Source organism: Nyctereutes procyonoides, unplaced genomic scaffold (genome assembly GCF_905146905.1).
Source record: "Nyctereutes procyonoides isolate TBG_1078 unplaced genomic scaffold, NYPRO_anot_genome, whole genome shotgun sequence".
In the NCBI taxonomy this organism is placed as follows: Eukaryota; Metazoa; Chordata; class Mammalia; order Carnivora; family Canidae; genus Nyctereutes; species Nyctereutes procyonoides.
Window position 1 is genome coordinate 13,930,880 of NW_026575146.1, and position 16,473 is coordinate 13,947,352.

At 40.9% G+C, this 16,473-nt stretch overlaps 1 pseudogene; it reads left to right on the forward strand.

Moving 5' to 3' along the window:
• Positions 1–150: 150 nt before the first annotated feature.
• LOC129500543 (60S ribosomal protein L4-like) lies at positions 151–6,502 on the forward strand (annotated as a pseudogene).
• Positions 6,503–16,473: the final 9,971 nt, after the last annotated feature.

The window sequence follows — 16,473 nt, forward strand, 5'->3', positions numbered from 1 at the left end:
GGCATTTTATCATCTCATGAGGATCCTATAAGAGGAAAGAGGGTGGGCAGCCCCGGTGGCTCAGGGTTTAGTGCCACCTTCAGCCCAGGGCATGATCCTGGAGACCTGGGATCGAGTCCCATGTCAGGCTCCCTGCATGGAGTCTGCTTCTCCCTCTCCCTGTGCTGTGTCTCTGCCTCTCTGTGTCTCTCTTGAATAAATAAATAAAATCTTTAAAAAAAAAAAAAACAGAAAGAGGGTAATGACAGTACAATAAAATAATTTGAGAGACCATATTCACATAACCTTTATTACAGTTTATTCTGTTATTAATACTAATAATTCTTAATCTCTTGCTGTGTCTAATTTATAAATTAAACTTTGTCATAGGCATGTGCATATAGGAAAAAACACAATGTATACAGGGCTCAATACTTCCTGTGGTTTTAAGCATCCACCAGGGATCTTGGAATATAATATAATTCCCCATCTATCATGATTCCCACCAATATAAATCAATTCACAGAATTTTGATTCTCATTTAACAATGCAAACAATTTTGTGATATTATTGGTAAATTTGGTACTAAAATTTGTTGAGTAGAAAATGCATTTCTTTAGAATTTCCAACTGTATTAAAATGTTATTGCATCTCGTATTTCAGGCATATCTAAATCAATTTCAAATAAATCTCCAGTATCTATCATCTTATACCTTTATTATTAACATGAAACCTTGGGCAGCCCGGGTAGCTAAGCGGTTTAGTACCGCCTTCAGCCCAGGGTGTGATCCTGGAGATCTAGGATCAAGTCCCGAGTTGGGTTCCCTGCGTGGAGCCTGCTTCTCCCTTTGCCTGTGTCTCTGCTTCTCTCTCTCTCTCTCTCTCTCTCTCTCTCTCTGTCTCTCATGAATAAATAAAATCTTTTAAAAAAATAACATGAAACCTTAAATTTTTCCTAGAATCCTTGTTTAAAAGGTATGGAGAAAAAAATATTTTACAGTGAATGCGAAGAGTCTTATGTGAAGGAAAATTTTTCATCAACTCTCATTTCTCTCATTTTTTATTTATTTTTTTCCAAAGATTTTATTTATGAGAGAGAGTGAGCATGTATGCAGAAGTGGGGGGAGAGGCAAAGGAAGAAGGAGAGAAAAACCGATTCCTTGCTGAGCAGGGAGCCTGAGATGATGACCTGAGCTGAAACCTAAACTGACTGAACCACCCAGGTGGCCCTCTCACCTCTCATTTTTTATGAAGTCATACTGAAGCAAATGTAAAATATCTCTCTGGACACCGCATTAAGAAAGATAGGACATGACCAAGTGACATTTTATCTAGACTCTCCTTGGAATCTGATTGGCATTATTTGATTTGGCGCACTAAGATGTTGAGAACAAGAACTGCAGGCTGCTTGGTAGTGGAGAAATTGACTGCTGTCTTTTAAAAATAAGGTCCTGAATATTGTGTAAGGTAGTATTAATCAAATTGTTTGAACTCCAAAAAAATCGTTTTAATTAATGGAAGTTTGGTGACCAATCCTTGAACTAAAATCGTAATACTCAGTTATAACAACTTCCAACTTTTTTTTTTAATTTATTCATGAAATGCACAGAGAGGGGCACAGACAGAGGGAGAAGCAGGCTCCCCAAAGGGAGCCTGATGTGGGACTCAATCCCAGAACCCCAGGATCACAGCCTGACCAAAGGCAGACATTCAACCACTGAATCACCCAGGCGCCCCCAACTTCCAACTTCTTGATTAAGGTGGTTTTTTTGTTTTCGTTTTTCTTAAATACCTGTTTCAGGTGAAAAATTCTTAATTCCTTGAACCTTGATTTTCTTATGAAATTTAATGCGATTATTTTAAAATTCCAGGCAGGCATCCTAAGTATGCATCACAGTTAATGTAAAAATGTTTATTGAGGAGTCAGTTTTGGTGGACAGTAGCTGAACGCTTCTGATAATAGGCAACAAAGGCTACTACTCCCCTTTATTGCTGATAGACACCATAGGTGGGTAATCAAAATTATTAATGATTATATTGTTGAACATTAGCTGTAACAAGTGGCTTGACATAACATTATTTTCTGAAAAGTGGTAGTGTATTTACTCTAGTTTGTAGTTATACAGTAGACCTCCTTTCTAAAGAAACTAAAAATTCTGACACGATTTAAGTAGAATACTGAGATCATTCTCTTAACATTTTCCTATCTTAACAGATAGGAAGAGGATATATTTTAAAGATGAAAAAATGATGCCGTTTGCAAATGTAGTCAATAAACATTCTCACATGTATGTAGCTCTTCTTCATTTGCAGAGAAGATAGCACTGCAAGATCTATTGGTAAGGTTTCTAAGCTTTTGTAAGGATACAGTTCTCACTCTAGGAAAGGATTAAGAGACCACCTGCATCCAGATGTCTGCTCCCTGCTTGCTAGCTCTGGGATCTTGGACAGGTCATTAAATTTCTCTCTAAAAACAGAAATACCTGTCCTCAAAGATGGTTTGGATGATTGTAAGTTAACGTGTAAAGCAGATGGTTCTGAAGTTTAGTTACTTTGAATCTAGAGAAGCACAGTGAGGCGGTGATGGGGGTACATTTCAGCACCTGCCCACCCCACACGCATTTTTTTTTTTTTTTTTTACATTTCTGTGTAATCAATGCAGTTGAGAAGGAGCACATGGTGGAGGTGGTAATTCTTAGAAAATGAGCATTGAGTAGACAACATACTGAGGGCCCACTACCTTTACTGACCTTGTAGCTGTCTCTTGAGCAGCTTAAACCTTGTTGGGAAATATCCAAATAGTTGATTTTTCCAAGACTACGCAGGGCCCAAGGGTGCAAGAGTCCCTGGTTCTGGGGGTTCCAAACTAGAACCCAACTGGCTGTTGACAAAATCCAAAGGCAGAGAGACAGTGGTGAAACAAGAAAGGAATTAATTTCAGTGAGGCCAACACTGGGAAAGACGGCAGACTGCCATCTCAAGGAGTGTCTCTAAAGTGTTGAAAATACTTCTGGGTTCATAGAAGGAGAATGTGGGACAAAGGTCAGTGGGTTTGTGCAGGTGAGTGGCACAGGTCAGGTTGATCATTGCCTTGGGGTCAGGTGTGTGGGGTCTTGCTAGCCTTCTTGCAGTCCCTGTTCTTCAGGGGGGCAGTTTCATTTCCCACCACAGGATGCTCTGCCGGCCAGGTCTTTCACCCAAGCTAAGAGATAAGCAGGAAATAAGAATTTAATTAGAAAGTATAGACTGGCCTATAGGAGCCGCCGGGTTGAGAGGAGTGTGGCCCTCTCCTCTCCCTGCGATGGCATGTACTCATCTGTTAATATCTGTGTACTCTGAAAAGGGGGAATCATCTGGCAAAAATGTTACTTTGCCTGCTGTGTTTAAGGCTCCCATTCAACCCAATATCATGAACTCTGTTCACACCAACTTGTGCCAAAAACAACAGACAGCCATATGCTGTCAGTGAATTAGCAGATCATCAAACCAGTGCTGAGTCTTGGGGTACTGGCAGAGCTGTGGCTCGAATTCCCAGAGTTTGAGACGGTGGGACTCACCGTTCTTGCCAGGGTGCTTTTGGAAATATGTGTCGTGGAGGCTGTATGTTTGCACCAACCAAAACCTGGCACCATTGGCACTGCAGAGTAAACACAACACAAAAGCGATATGCCATCTGCTCTGGCCTGGCTGCCTCAGCCTTACCAGCACTGGTCATGTCTAAAGGTCATCATATTAAGGAAGTTCCTGAACTTCTATTTGGTGGTTGAAGATAAAGTTGAAGGCTACAAGAAGACCAAGGAGGCTGTTTTGCTTCTTAACTTAAAGCCTGGAATGATATCAAAAAGATCTCTATGCCTCTCAGTGAATGAGAGCTGGCAAGGGCAAAATGAGAAACCATCGTCATATCCAGCCCAGGGGACCCTGCATCATCTACAGTAAAGACAATGGTATCATCAAGGCCTTCAGAAACATCCCTGGAATTACTTAATGTAAGCAGACTGAACGTTCTGAAACTTGCTCCTGGTGGGCATGTGGGACATTTCTGCATTCAGACTGAAAGTTAGATGATCTGTATGGTACTTGGCATAAGGCTGCCTTCCTCAAGAGTAACTACAACCTTCCCATGCATAAGATGCTTAATACAGACCTTAGCAGAATCTTGAAAAGCCCAGAGATCCAAAAAGCCCTCCGAGCACCATGCAAGAAGATTCATCGTAGAGTCCTGAAGAAGAATCCACTGAAAAACCTAAGAATCATGTTGAAGCTAAACCCGCATGCAAAGACCATGCGCTGGAACACCATTCTTCACCAGGCCAAGAATCAAACTCCGGATGGATAAGGTGGCAGCAGCCTTAGAAGCCAAATCAGATGAGAAGGGGGTTCCAGGCAAGAAGCCCATGGTAGGGAAGAAAGGAAAGACTGTTGGTGTGAAAAAGCTGAAGAAATCTTTGGTAGGAAAAAAGGCTGCAGCTACCAAGAAACCAGCAGCTGACAAGAAACCTGCAGAAAAGAAACCCACCACAGAAGAGAAGAAACCTGCCTAAAAATTTATATTTGTTTATTCCATAAAAATCAAATAATTTTGGACAGCTAATTTTTTTAAAAAGATTTTGTTTATTTATTCATGAGAGACACAGAGAGAGGCAGAGACACAGGCAGAGGGAGAAGCAGGCTCCATGCGGGGAGCCCAACACAGGACTCAATCCCGGGTCTCCAGGATCAGGCCCTGGGCTGAAGGTGGCGCTAAACCGCTGAGCCACCCGGGCTGCCCTGGACAGCTAATTTTAAATAAAGACCTGATCAAGGACAGAAACAAAAACAAAAAAGTATATACTGAGGTCAAATTGGAGATGGTTGGGGTCCTCTTTCCAGACCATTCTTCTCTTTGCCTTCTTGCTTGAAAGATGTTTAGTCTTGTCTAGAATTCTTGGATCATAATCCATTTTCATCAAAACTGGACCATTTTTCTCATTGACCTCAGACATTTACTGAATCCAGTTTGAATTTTATTCTTCTGAGTGACTTTTTCTACTTTAAACTTGTGGATTTCTCCCAACTCCTTTCTCTTGCTTTCTTTACCCTGTTCTTTTTCTCACTGGCTCTCAATCACTCCCTTTTTTGTTGTTGTTAGTTTGTTCTTCGGTATCGTTTATTTCTTTACAATTTTAAAACTGGACCATGGTGTCTATCCCTGGTTAATTTTGCCTGGCATATGTGAATCTTCTGATCTCAATCCAGATGCTTCGTTTATTTTGCTTTGGGGAGGGTTCTTGAATAAATGAATTTCGGTGACAGTTTTCTTGCTTCTGTTTGTTTTCTTTAGAAACAGCTACTCATTAGCTAATTCTTTGTGATTAACGCTTCTATGTTTTGTCATTTCATTGCTTTTTTAGTTCTCTGTTCCAGGAATGCCTTTCAAATTTGTCACTAAACTTGATTTCACTTTAATGAAAAGCTGCTTCCTACTGCTTCCAACTTGGACTTTATCTTGGCTGCTGTGCTTTTGCTCTCTTTAATCCTTGTCACAGCCTTTTGTTTGTTAAATGAAAACAAAGTCCACAGTCATCCTTATTTTTAATTGAGGTTATCTTTTTTCCGAGCAATACACGCTCATTGCGGGTAGATTGGAAAGGGAAGCAAATGAAGAAAATATAACTCATCCAAAATCCCGCTACTCAGGAATGCCCCAATTAAAATTTGATGACAGGGCAGCCTGGGTTGCTCAGCAGTTTAGCACTGCCTTCGGCCCAGGGCATGATCCTGGAGACCCAGGATCAAGTCTCACATAGGGCTCCCTGCATGGAGCCTGCTTCTCCCTCTGCCTGTGTCTGCCTCTCTTTCCCTCTCTCTCTCTCTCTCTCTCTCTCTCTCTCTCTCTCTCTCTCTCTCTCTCTGACTTTGTCTCTCATGAATAAATAAATAAAATCTTTTTTAAAAAAATAAAATTTGGGATCCCTGGGTGGCGCAGCGGTTTGGCGCCTGCCTTTGGCCCAGGGCACGATCCTGGAGACCCAGGATCGAATCCCACATCGGGCTCCCGGTGCATGGAGCCTGCTTCTCCCTCTGCCTGTGTCTCTGCGCCTCTCTCTCTCTCTCTCTCTCTCTCTCTCTCTCTCTCTCTCTCTCTGTGACTATCATAAATAAATAAAAAAATTAAAAAAAATTTAAAAAAATAAAAATAAAAAAATAAAATTTGATGGCAATCTTCAACCATTTTCTAAGAATGTAAGAACAGTCCCCTATCCCAGTGAGATCACACTGCTTTGACACTTGCTTTTTAATTTTCATGATCTTTCATGAAAAATATGAAGTAGCATTGACGAGGGCACATGATGTGATGAACACTGGGTATTATATGCAACTGATGAATTATTGAACATTACATCTGAAATTGATGATGTACTATATATTGGCTAATTGAATTTAAATAAAAATATGAAGTAGCATTTCTGTTTCAGAAGAGTTTTTCTTCGAATTTCTCGAGCACATTAGAATTACATGGGAGCATATTAAAAACTTTGGATACCTGTCCTTAGCCCCCCAGTTTTCAGATTTAATTTTTCTGGGATGGACCCAAACATCAACATTTTTTTTTCTTTTTTTTTTTTATTTTATTTATTTTTATTTTATTTTATAAATTAATTTTTATTGGTGTTCAATTTACCAACATACAGAATAACACCCAGTGCTCATCCCGTCAAGTGTACCCCTCAGTGCCTGTCACCCATTCACCCCCACCCCCGCCCTCCTCCCCCTCCACCACCCCTAGTTCATTTCCCAGAGTTAGAAGTCTTTATGTTCTGTCTCCCTTTCTGATATTTCTCACACATTTCTTCTCCCTTCCCTTATATTCCCTTTCACTATTATTCATATTCCCCAAATGAATGAGAACATACACTGTTTGTCCTTCTCCAGTTACTATGGCCAAGTTCAAAAAGGGTGTTGCCTGAGTTCTCCTCTGGGATTTTGATGGAATCTTGTCTCACATTTAGATCTTCCATCTATTTTGAGTTTATCTTTGTGTATGGTGCAAGAGAGTGGTCCAGTTTCATTATTCTGCATGTGGATGTCCAATTTTCCCAGCACCATTTATTGAAGAGAGTGTCTTTCTTCCAGTGGATCATCTTTCCTCCTTTATCGTATATTAGTTGACCATAAAGTTCAGGGTCCACTTCTGGGTTCTCTGTTCTGTTCCATTGATCTATATGTCTGTTTTTGTGCCAGTACCACACTGTCTTGATGAACACAGCTTTGTAGTACAACCTGAAATCTGGCATTGTGATGCCCCCAGATATGGTTTTCTTTTTTTAAAATTCCCCTGGCTGTTTGGGGTCTTTTCTGATTCCACACAAATCTTAAAATAATTTGTTCTAAGTCTCTGAAGAAAGTCCATGGTATTTTGATAGGGATTGCATTATACGTGTAAATTGCCCTGGGTAACATTGACATTTTCACAATATTAATTCTGCCAATCCATGAGCATGGAATATTTTTCCATCTCTTTGTGTCTTCCTCAAACATCAACATTTTTTAAAGGTTTCCCTGATGTTTCTAATGTACAGAGCTGAGAACCCTTAGCGTGTGTGTGCAATGGAGGCTTTGAGTAGGTTTTGTTTTGGGGTACTGTTTGGTTTTTAGAAGGCTAATCTACCAGCATAGCTGTTCCCTTATACTGCCAAGGAAATGGCTGAACCTATTCAGCAAGGAAGCAGCTTTTGTTAAAATCGAGTAATTAAATAACTGATTCCCTGGGACGCCTGAGTGGCTCAGTAGTTTAGCGCCTACCTTTGGCCCAGGGCATGATCCTGGGGTCCCTGGATCGAGTCCCACATCAGGCTCCCTACATGGAGCCTGCTTCTCCCTCTGCCTGTGTCTCTGCCTCTCTCTCTCTCTCTCTCTAGTGAATAAATAAATAAAATCTAAAAAAAAAAAAATTCCCCAAATAGTTGGAGTATCTTACTACTGAGAGTGGTTAGCTATGTTTAGATCCTTTGGTTGAGGAAAGTAATGGTAGCACTCTTAATTAAGCATAAATTCACTGCAAGATACTTTAGTCTTTTGTTTATTTACTATTTACCATGTAGCAGAATTTTTTTAATGAAACATTAAGCTATGTCAATATATCAATTCTTTTTTTTTTTTTAAGATTTTATTTATTTGTTCATGAGAAACACAGAGAGAGGCAGAGACATAGGCAGAGAAAGAAGCAGACTCCATGCAGGGAGCCCGATGTGGGATTCGATCCTGGATCCCAGGATCACACCCTGGGCTGAAGGCAGGCACTTAACCACTAAGCCACCCAGGCGTCCCAATATATCAATCCTTAAGCAGAGTCTTTCTGAAGGGATGTCTAATGTTCAGTGTTAACTTGTTTACATAATTATAATAGTCACTGCTCTGTCTGCCCAAAACCATCAGAAACACTTGCTCTCACCCAAGGTCTCTGGACATCTGTGATTTTGTTAAATCAAGAGAAATCGGGGTGCCTGCATGGCTTAGTTGGCTAAGCGTCCAACTCCTGATTTCGGTTCAGGTCATGATCTTGGAGTGGTGAGATTGAGCCCCATATGAGGCTCTGAATTCCCTGGGGAGTCTGTTTGTCCCTCTGCTTTGTTCCTTGTGCATATGCTCTCTTTCTCTCAAATAATAAAATCTTTTTTTTTTTTAAGATTTATTTATTTATGATAGAGGCAGAGACACAGGAGGAGGGAGAAGCAGGCTTCATGCCGGGAGCCCGACGTAGGACTCGATCCCGGGACTCCAGGATTGCACCCTGGGCCAAAGGCAGGCACCAAAACGCTGAGACACCCAAGGATCCCCTAATAAAATCTTTTTTTAAAAAAAGTTTAGGGCAGCCCTGGTGGCGCAGCGGTTTAGCGCCGCCTGCAGCCCGGGGTGTGATCCTGGAGACCTGGGATCGAGTCCCGCATCGGGCTTCCTGCATGGACCCTGCTTCTCCCTCTGCCTGTGTCTCTGCCTTGCGCTCTCTCTTTATGTCTATCATGAATAAATAAATAAAATCTTAAAAAAAAAAAAAAAGAACCTTTGTGACTATATTGAGTTGATTGGTCTAAAAGCTGCTCTGGAAAATTTCCAGAATAAAATCATTTTTGTCATGATCTGGGCAGAGGCTAGTAAATGCTGCTTCTGTATTTAGGCTTGTCACACTTCAGGGTGCCAATTCTCCCTCTTGCTAAAATGCAAATTCTCCTTGAGCACATCTGGGCTGGGGCCTGACATTCTGCATTTCTAACAAGCTCCCAGGTGATGTCAGTGCTGCTGTTCCTGCTGCAGGTCATACTTGAATACCAAAGTCTTTCACCCAGTCATTGAGGACTAAGAATGGGGGGTACCCTCAGTACTTAGCAAGAGCAAATATGCATTCTTCCTGTTATATTTTGTTTTTTAATCTTGTGGACACTGCTAAAGAATGAATTAGTTTACTGCCCTTAGAAACTATGTAGGTCCTAAAATACACGCATATAGTGTGTTATTTTAGCTGTGGTTTTTAATTTCTTATCTTGGCTTTTCCTTCCAAGTTTCTCATTTCTTTTATCCTTTGTGTGAAAGCGTTCAAGCAGACATAAACAGACTACATCACATAACATCTGTACCACTCAGTGTTAAGATCCATATTTAATTCTGAGTATTTAAAAGAAATAAAAGTCACAGAATTGAAGTCCCATTTGTATTCTTCCTCGATCACAATCTTCATTTTTTGTTGTTTTTTTTTTTAAGATTTTATTTATTTATTCATGAGACACACAGAGAGATAGGCAGAAATGTAGGCAGAGAAGAGAAGCCGGCTCCCTGGGAGGAAGCTGATGTGGGACTCGATCCCGAATTCCGGGATCATGCCCTGAGCCAAAGGCAGACGCTCAACACTGAGGCACCCAGGCATCCCACAGTCTTCATTTTTTTATAAACATACATCAAATTTTGCCACTATGAAGTAGTCATACTAACATTTTTTTTTTCCTCCAGTGTCAGAATTTTGGGGCAACTTTGAGAGTTGTCAGACACAGTTGTAATAAAGATGGATGAGGCACCATGGATCAGTTAGAAATGTTTTTGACTTCAAGTAACAGAACACCAACTAAGAGTGACTTAAGCAATAAAGAAGTTTAATTGTCCTATATAATAAGCCTGGAGGCAGTTCCAGGGGGTTTCAACCTTCTTCTACTCTGCCATCCTAATGTTGGCTTTTCATTCCTGGCTTATTGCCTCATGGTTGCAAGATGGTGGCCGTTGCCCCAAGGGTTATATATGTTCACAGCATCCCAAACAGAAAGGAAGGCTCCACTTGTCTGCAGACAAAATAAGGAAAAACTTCCTTCTGGTGTAACTTTCTTTTTATAAGGGGGAAAATTCTTTCCTAGAATCTTCCCACATGTTTTCCCCAGACCACTGACTGGCAAAGAATGGAATAATTATAACTAGCTTAGATCCATGATTCTCAGCTTTTAAAATCACGGGGCTGGGGGAAGAATTCCATATAATTAATACAGATGCTGTCCAGTCCATGTGGAGCTTAATCCCCTACCATGAGTGTGGGCTGCACTTAGTGACTTGCTTCCAGAGAACAGATTTGGGCAGAATTAGAAAGTAACTGGACAGAAAAGCAACCTGTAAGTATTCAGGATTAACATTAGCCAAGTAATCAGAATTAACATCAGACACAAGTCAGGTGGAGAGTATGTACCCCTAAAATGATGTGATAAGAAGGGTACTTCACCTCTGTAGTCTTCTTCCTTAAAAAAAAAAAATGAGAAGGTAAGAATAAGAAGTTACAGACGTCAACACACTAAGGAGACATGAGTAAATGTGAAAATGGGATCTGGAATAGAGGGGTATTAGGTAAAAACTAAGAAAATCTGTGTAAAGTACAATTCAGGTAATAATTACCAATGCTGGTTTTTCAGTTGTGATAAATGGACCATAATAACATAACATTGTATGATGTTAACTATGGTGGGGTGGGGATGGGGCTCGGTGAACCAAGACAGGCGACATATTAACAACATGTCCAAGCTGAGTGACGGCTCACTGAGGCCATCACGATGTCCTGTCTGCTTTTGTATATCCTTGAAGGTTTTCATTAAAGTTTTAAAATGTGAGTATTTTCTTTTAGTGCATAATATGCCTACATATGTTTCAATAAATTATACAGGGTAATGGTTAATAGCATGGATATTGATATCAAGAATTCTATATTTGAATCTCAGTTTTGACATTTAATAGTTGGTGAGAAAATGAGAAATGTAGGTAATAATATATAAGCACTAAACAGTTTGAAGGTTTCCTCACCAGCTTGGAAAGTTATCTCTTTCAGTTCTAATTAACTGAAGTTAATCTTCAGTTAGATTAAACCAAAATAAAGAGGAATTTATTATGAGGTGTGTCTGATAACAAAAGCCAAGGACAGGATGCAGTTGAGCTTCATGTGTGAGCTAAAATGAAAGATCTGGCCCCTCTCTAAGCACACCTTCCTTCTTCTGGCTGAGGATCAACTTTCTCTGCTTCTCACTCTTGAATTCAAGAGTGAACATGGTGGCCCATATCTGTTAGGTTCATATCTGTCCATTCAAAATTCCTGCCAAAAAAAAAAAAAAAAATTCCTGCCAGACTGATGCTAAGACCTCTTGGTCCAGTGCCTCATTTCCTAGGAAGGGCCTGTTGGCCCAGCCAGAGCTGTGGCCAGGAAAACAGTTGCATTGTATAGGTCTAACAGGTAACTGCGTGGATGGAGTGGACAGCGCATGGAGGTGTTCACCAAAACCAGCTAATTTACAATCATGAGCTTTGCAAGGTACAATATCTTCACCAAATTCTCTATCTAAAACCATTAGAATACAATAAAATCCAATTAATAACCATGCTTTGGGACGCATGGGTGGCTCAGCAGTTGATCATCTGCTTTCAGCTCAGGATGTGATCCCAGGGTCTGGGATGGAGTCCCACATTGGGCTTCCTGCAGGGAACCTGCTTCTCCCTCTGCCTGTGTCTCTGTCTCTCTCTCCGTGTCTCTCGTGAATAAACAAAATCTTTTTTTAAAAAAATCCATGCTTTTTTTCATTCATTCAACAAATATTTATTGCACACCTACTGAATGCCAGATACCATATAACAAACTCAGGATATATAAAACAAGACAGCTTTAGTCCTCATGTAGCAACATGGAGAGCAGAATTCAGTTACTTGCTTGCATGTGCCTGTAACTAAAATACAAACATTCAAAACTCTTCCAAACTTTTGAGAAAGATTGATGTTCTGAGACAGATGTGGTATGTTTATCCTGTGACATACATGTATTCTCTAGCACCTTATAGTGTACTTCCCAAGAGGGCACATACCCTAATTTCAGAGGCATAGGGTCTGGTTATGTAGATAAAAATAAAATGAGAGCCATCCTGTTGCTATGTCTCTCTGCAGATGTTCCTTGGGAACATTCACTATTTTGTTTTAATCCCATCCTGGGGGCACCTGAGTGGCTCAGTGGTTGAGCATCTCTGCCTTTGGCTCAGGTTGTGATCCCAGGGTCCTGGGATTGAGTCCCACACCAGCCTGCCTGCAGGGAGCCTGCTTCTCCCTCTGCCTATGTCTCTGCCTCTTTCTATGTGTCTCTCGTGAATAAATAAATAAAATCTTTAAAAAAAATCCCATTCTGATCAGGCCACCCTCTGACCTGACATTTGGTCACCAGAAGACAGTGTTCAAAGCATAGGATTGTCATGGTTGTTCATGGTTGTCCTCTTGTTCAGCTCTATTCTAGAACCAGAGACAACATGCTTGGTCATTGTGGGTACATAAAGAAAAACCATAATCTTAAGTTGTGAAGATTTCTATGTATGTAAATTTATAAATTTCTAATTTCTGGAGAAAGTAGGTAGTACAGCCTCAAACCTTTTTTTTAAGAAAGGATTTAATTATTTATTTGAGAGAGAGAAAGAGTGAGGGGGAGGGAGAGGGACATGCGGACTCTACACTGAGTGCAGCATCCCATACGGGGGTGGGTCTCACAACACTGAGTTCCTGACCTGAGCTGAAACCAAGATTCAGATGCTCAACAGACTGAGCCACCCAGGTGTCCCTGCCTCAAATTCTTTTTTTTTTTTATTTAAGATTTTATTTATTTATTAATGAGAGACACCGAGAGAGAGAGAGAGAGAGAGAGAGAGAGAGAGAGAGAGAGGCAGAGACACAGGCAGAGGGAGAAGCAGTCTCCATGCAAGGAGCCCGAAGTGGGACTCGATCCCGGGTCTCCAGGATCACACCCTGGGCTGAAGGCGGTGCTAAACTGCCGAGCCACCCAGGCTGCCCATGAAAAATTATCACAAAAATACCATTCCATTATCATACCCTGTTTCATTCTTCATATCATAGCTGACATTATTCACCTTTCCTTTTGTGACAGAAGCCCATGGAAGCATTTGGTGCGACCAGCATCTGTGGCAGTGTTCTAGTACAGAACATGCTTAAATTTCATTAAAATGTCAAATGTTAAGAGGTATGTAATCCATTAATCTTGAAAAAATGTTGAGACTTTCACTTTTCTTTCTCAAAAGTCTGATTTCCCTTCAGTGTCAGATTCACCTGACAAAACTACATAATCATAATCGGTTTTCAATTATCAGAGTGTTAACATTTCATTGAGAGAAATACTTTTGACTCAGACCATGAATTTGAGTGTATGTGTTTATGCAAAGAAAGGAGTGTGAAATTATAAACACAGCTCCACCTGGATGAGAGTACAGGTGATTGTTTATCTGTATTTCCCACTATTAACATAGGTAACAATAAAAGTGAAAGAAAAAATTGTAATGGAGTAAAGACTATGGCCATGTGGATGGGTTATGAACATCTTATATGTGTTATATGTATTTGTCCTCCAACATTTAAATGCAACAAAACTTCAGTCTCCCTTTCAAAGACAAGGGTTCATTATTAATATCCCATACTTTATCATTATGAAGTATTTAATTCTCATGTTTCTAGAACTGATTGCTTTATGACATATATACTCTCCTCCCCGCAAAGCTAAACCCAAACTTGTTTTGTATTACAGGCTATGCACAAATACACCAATTGACCTATCAATGGATCATTTGATTGGTGTATAGTTAGGAAGAAAAAATATATATATGAAATTCTCTTGGCATCCCTGTTCCTGACATAGGTCTAGTAAGTATTAAATCTTAAAGTAACCGAAACTTCAATATCCAAGTTCAAACCCAAGAATTTGGCAAAGGTAACCGTTCCTAAGAAAGAACAAATAAAAAATTTAAAAGAAGAACAAATATTCATGCAACATATTTTAGGACTTTAATATAATCTAACATTTTACGAGTAGTAAAATGTTATGAGCAGTACTCTTCCTCTCTGTTAAATGGATGTTTTGATTTATATATCAGTATTGGAAATTCTAAAATGAAAATAAAAGCCTTGCAGATGCCAGAAAGGAACAACACTCAGTGATAATTAAACAGAACCAGCCAAAAATACTAACACAGCAAGGTAAACAGGCTTGGTATTCTAATTCTGATGAAGTTAATCAGTCATGTCTTCTAAATTGTATTCTTAGGAAGGATTAATGCAGAGTGATAATATGAGGAAGGAATAATGTGGAAAAGTTATGAGTCCTTTGTAGATCTTAATGATTTTTGTTTTCTTAAAACCCAGATGAGGTCCAATAAAGTATTTAGTAAAGCTCATAAGAAGAACAGGAGTTTATTCTGTCTCGTGATTCCTACCATCTCATTTACTCCCATGACATTTATCTTTGGGAAGAAAAAAGGCAATTTGGCACATTTGCTCTTCAAGTTTTTTTTTTTTTTTAATATTCTAACAGCTGATCATGAAATCCACACATGGCCAGGTGGCAAAACCCTATAGAAGAGCTTCCAAATTCCAAATGCATGAGAAGCCAGTTGAGGTCATTTTAAAATAATTATACCTCAGGGACAGGAAGTGCCTGGTTTTTTCTTACTCGATAGTCTCCAGGCAAGCAACCCTTCAGGGCACTCCCACAGCCCCCTGACTCCATGACCTCAACCTGCTTAACAAAATGCTTCCTCTCCCTCTTCCCCTGCACCTGCTCTCCTTGTGAAGTGAGAGCCTCAGACTGACCACGGTCATGGCCTCTTTCCCCCCTGAAAGCCAAATTTGGGTGGCTGCTAAGCTAGTGCTCTAGGATGCCCCAATGAGTCCACAATCTGTTCTGAGAAGCAGAGACCCACACTGGAGTAAGTACCCTGAGAGCTCCCAGTTCCTTCTCAGCCTCTGTCTTAGGGATCTGGAAGGCCGTGAACAAGGGCTCCAACCTCACCTTGGAGCCCACTCCAAACTTAATCAGAATCTCATCTTCAGGGAATCCCTGGGTGGCTCAGCGGTTTGGCACCTGCCTTTGGTCCAGGGCGTGATCCTGGAGTCCCGGGATCGAGTCCCGCATCGGGCTCCCTGCATGGAGCCTGCTTCTCCCTCTGCCTGTGTCTCTGCTCCCTACCCTCTCTCTATGTCTGTCATCAATAAATAAATAAAATATTTTAAAAAATAAAAGAATCTCATCTTCATGAGTTTCCCAGATGATTCTTACACATATCAAAGTTGGAGAACTGGCAGGATGGAGCCACTCTGGGTCAAGGGAGAGGATTTAAAAACTGACTAGGGGAACCACCCAAAGAGCAGATTAGGGGGTCAGTGAGGGTCTTCCCAGCACTCATCATGTGGCTGTTGATCACTCTAGAGCTGGTCATGCATGTGACCTGAAACTGCCCCTTTTGCTACCACCCCAATCTGGGGAGAAACACCAGGATTAAAGACACGTGATATGGGGATGGTGTTACTGTGAAGAAGCTTTATAATGTCACCCAGTCCACAGAGGAGCAAATACACCTTCACCAAAACAAAGCCAGACTCATTACTCCACGAGAAATAGGGCCAAAGCTATGTTAGTAAAAGAAATTCAAAAGGAATTCTGAGATGCCTCACTTTGCAGATGAGAAGGACGGAGCTGCCAGTCCAGTGCCTTTGGGGGACTTGGCAAGAGGCGCTAGGTGCCAGGCTTTGCTACTGGTCAATGCCTTTGGGTGAAGAAAGAGGCGCCCCTTCTTCCCTAGGACTTCACAACTGTAAGTAGTGACCTGGAAACCCTCAGCACAGAAGAGAAATGACAATATGTGACAGGACATTCAGGTGACTGCCTACCAGATCACTCAAGTTCCCTCCAGCCAAGCCAGACAAGTAAAGCACTTCATTTCCTAATCATACACAAATTCTATAGCAGAATTTACCATTATTGCATCTAGTTATTAGATGTTTGCTTCTTACTTTTAGATGTTCATTTTCCCCTTTTAAAGGCAGTATACCATGGGGCACCTGGATGGCTCAGTTGAGCGTCTGAGTTGGGCTCCGGTCATGATCTCAGGGTCCTGGGATCGAGCCCCGCATCGAGCCCCAGGTTGGGCTCCAGGCTAAGAGGGAAGTCTGTCCCTTTAT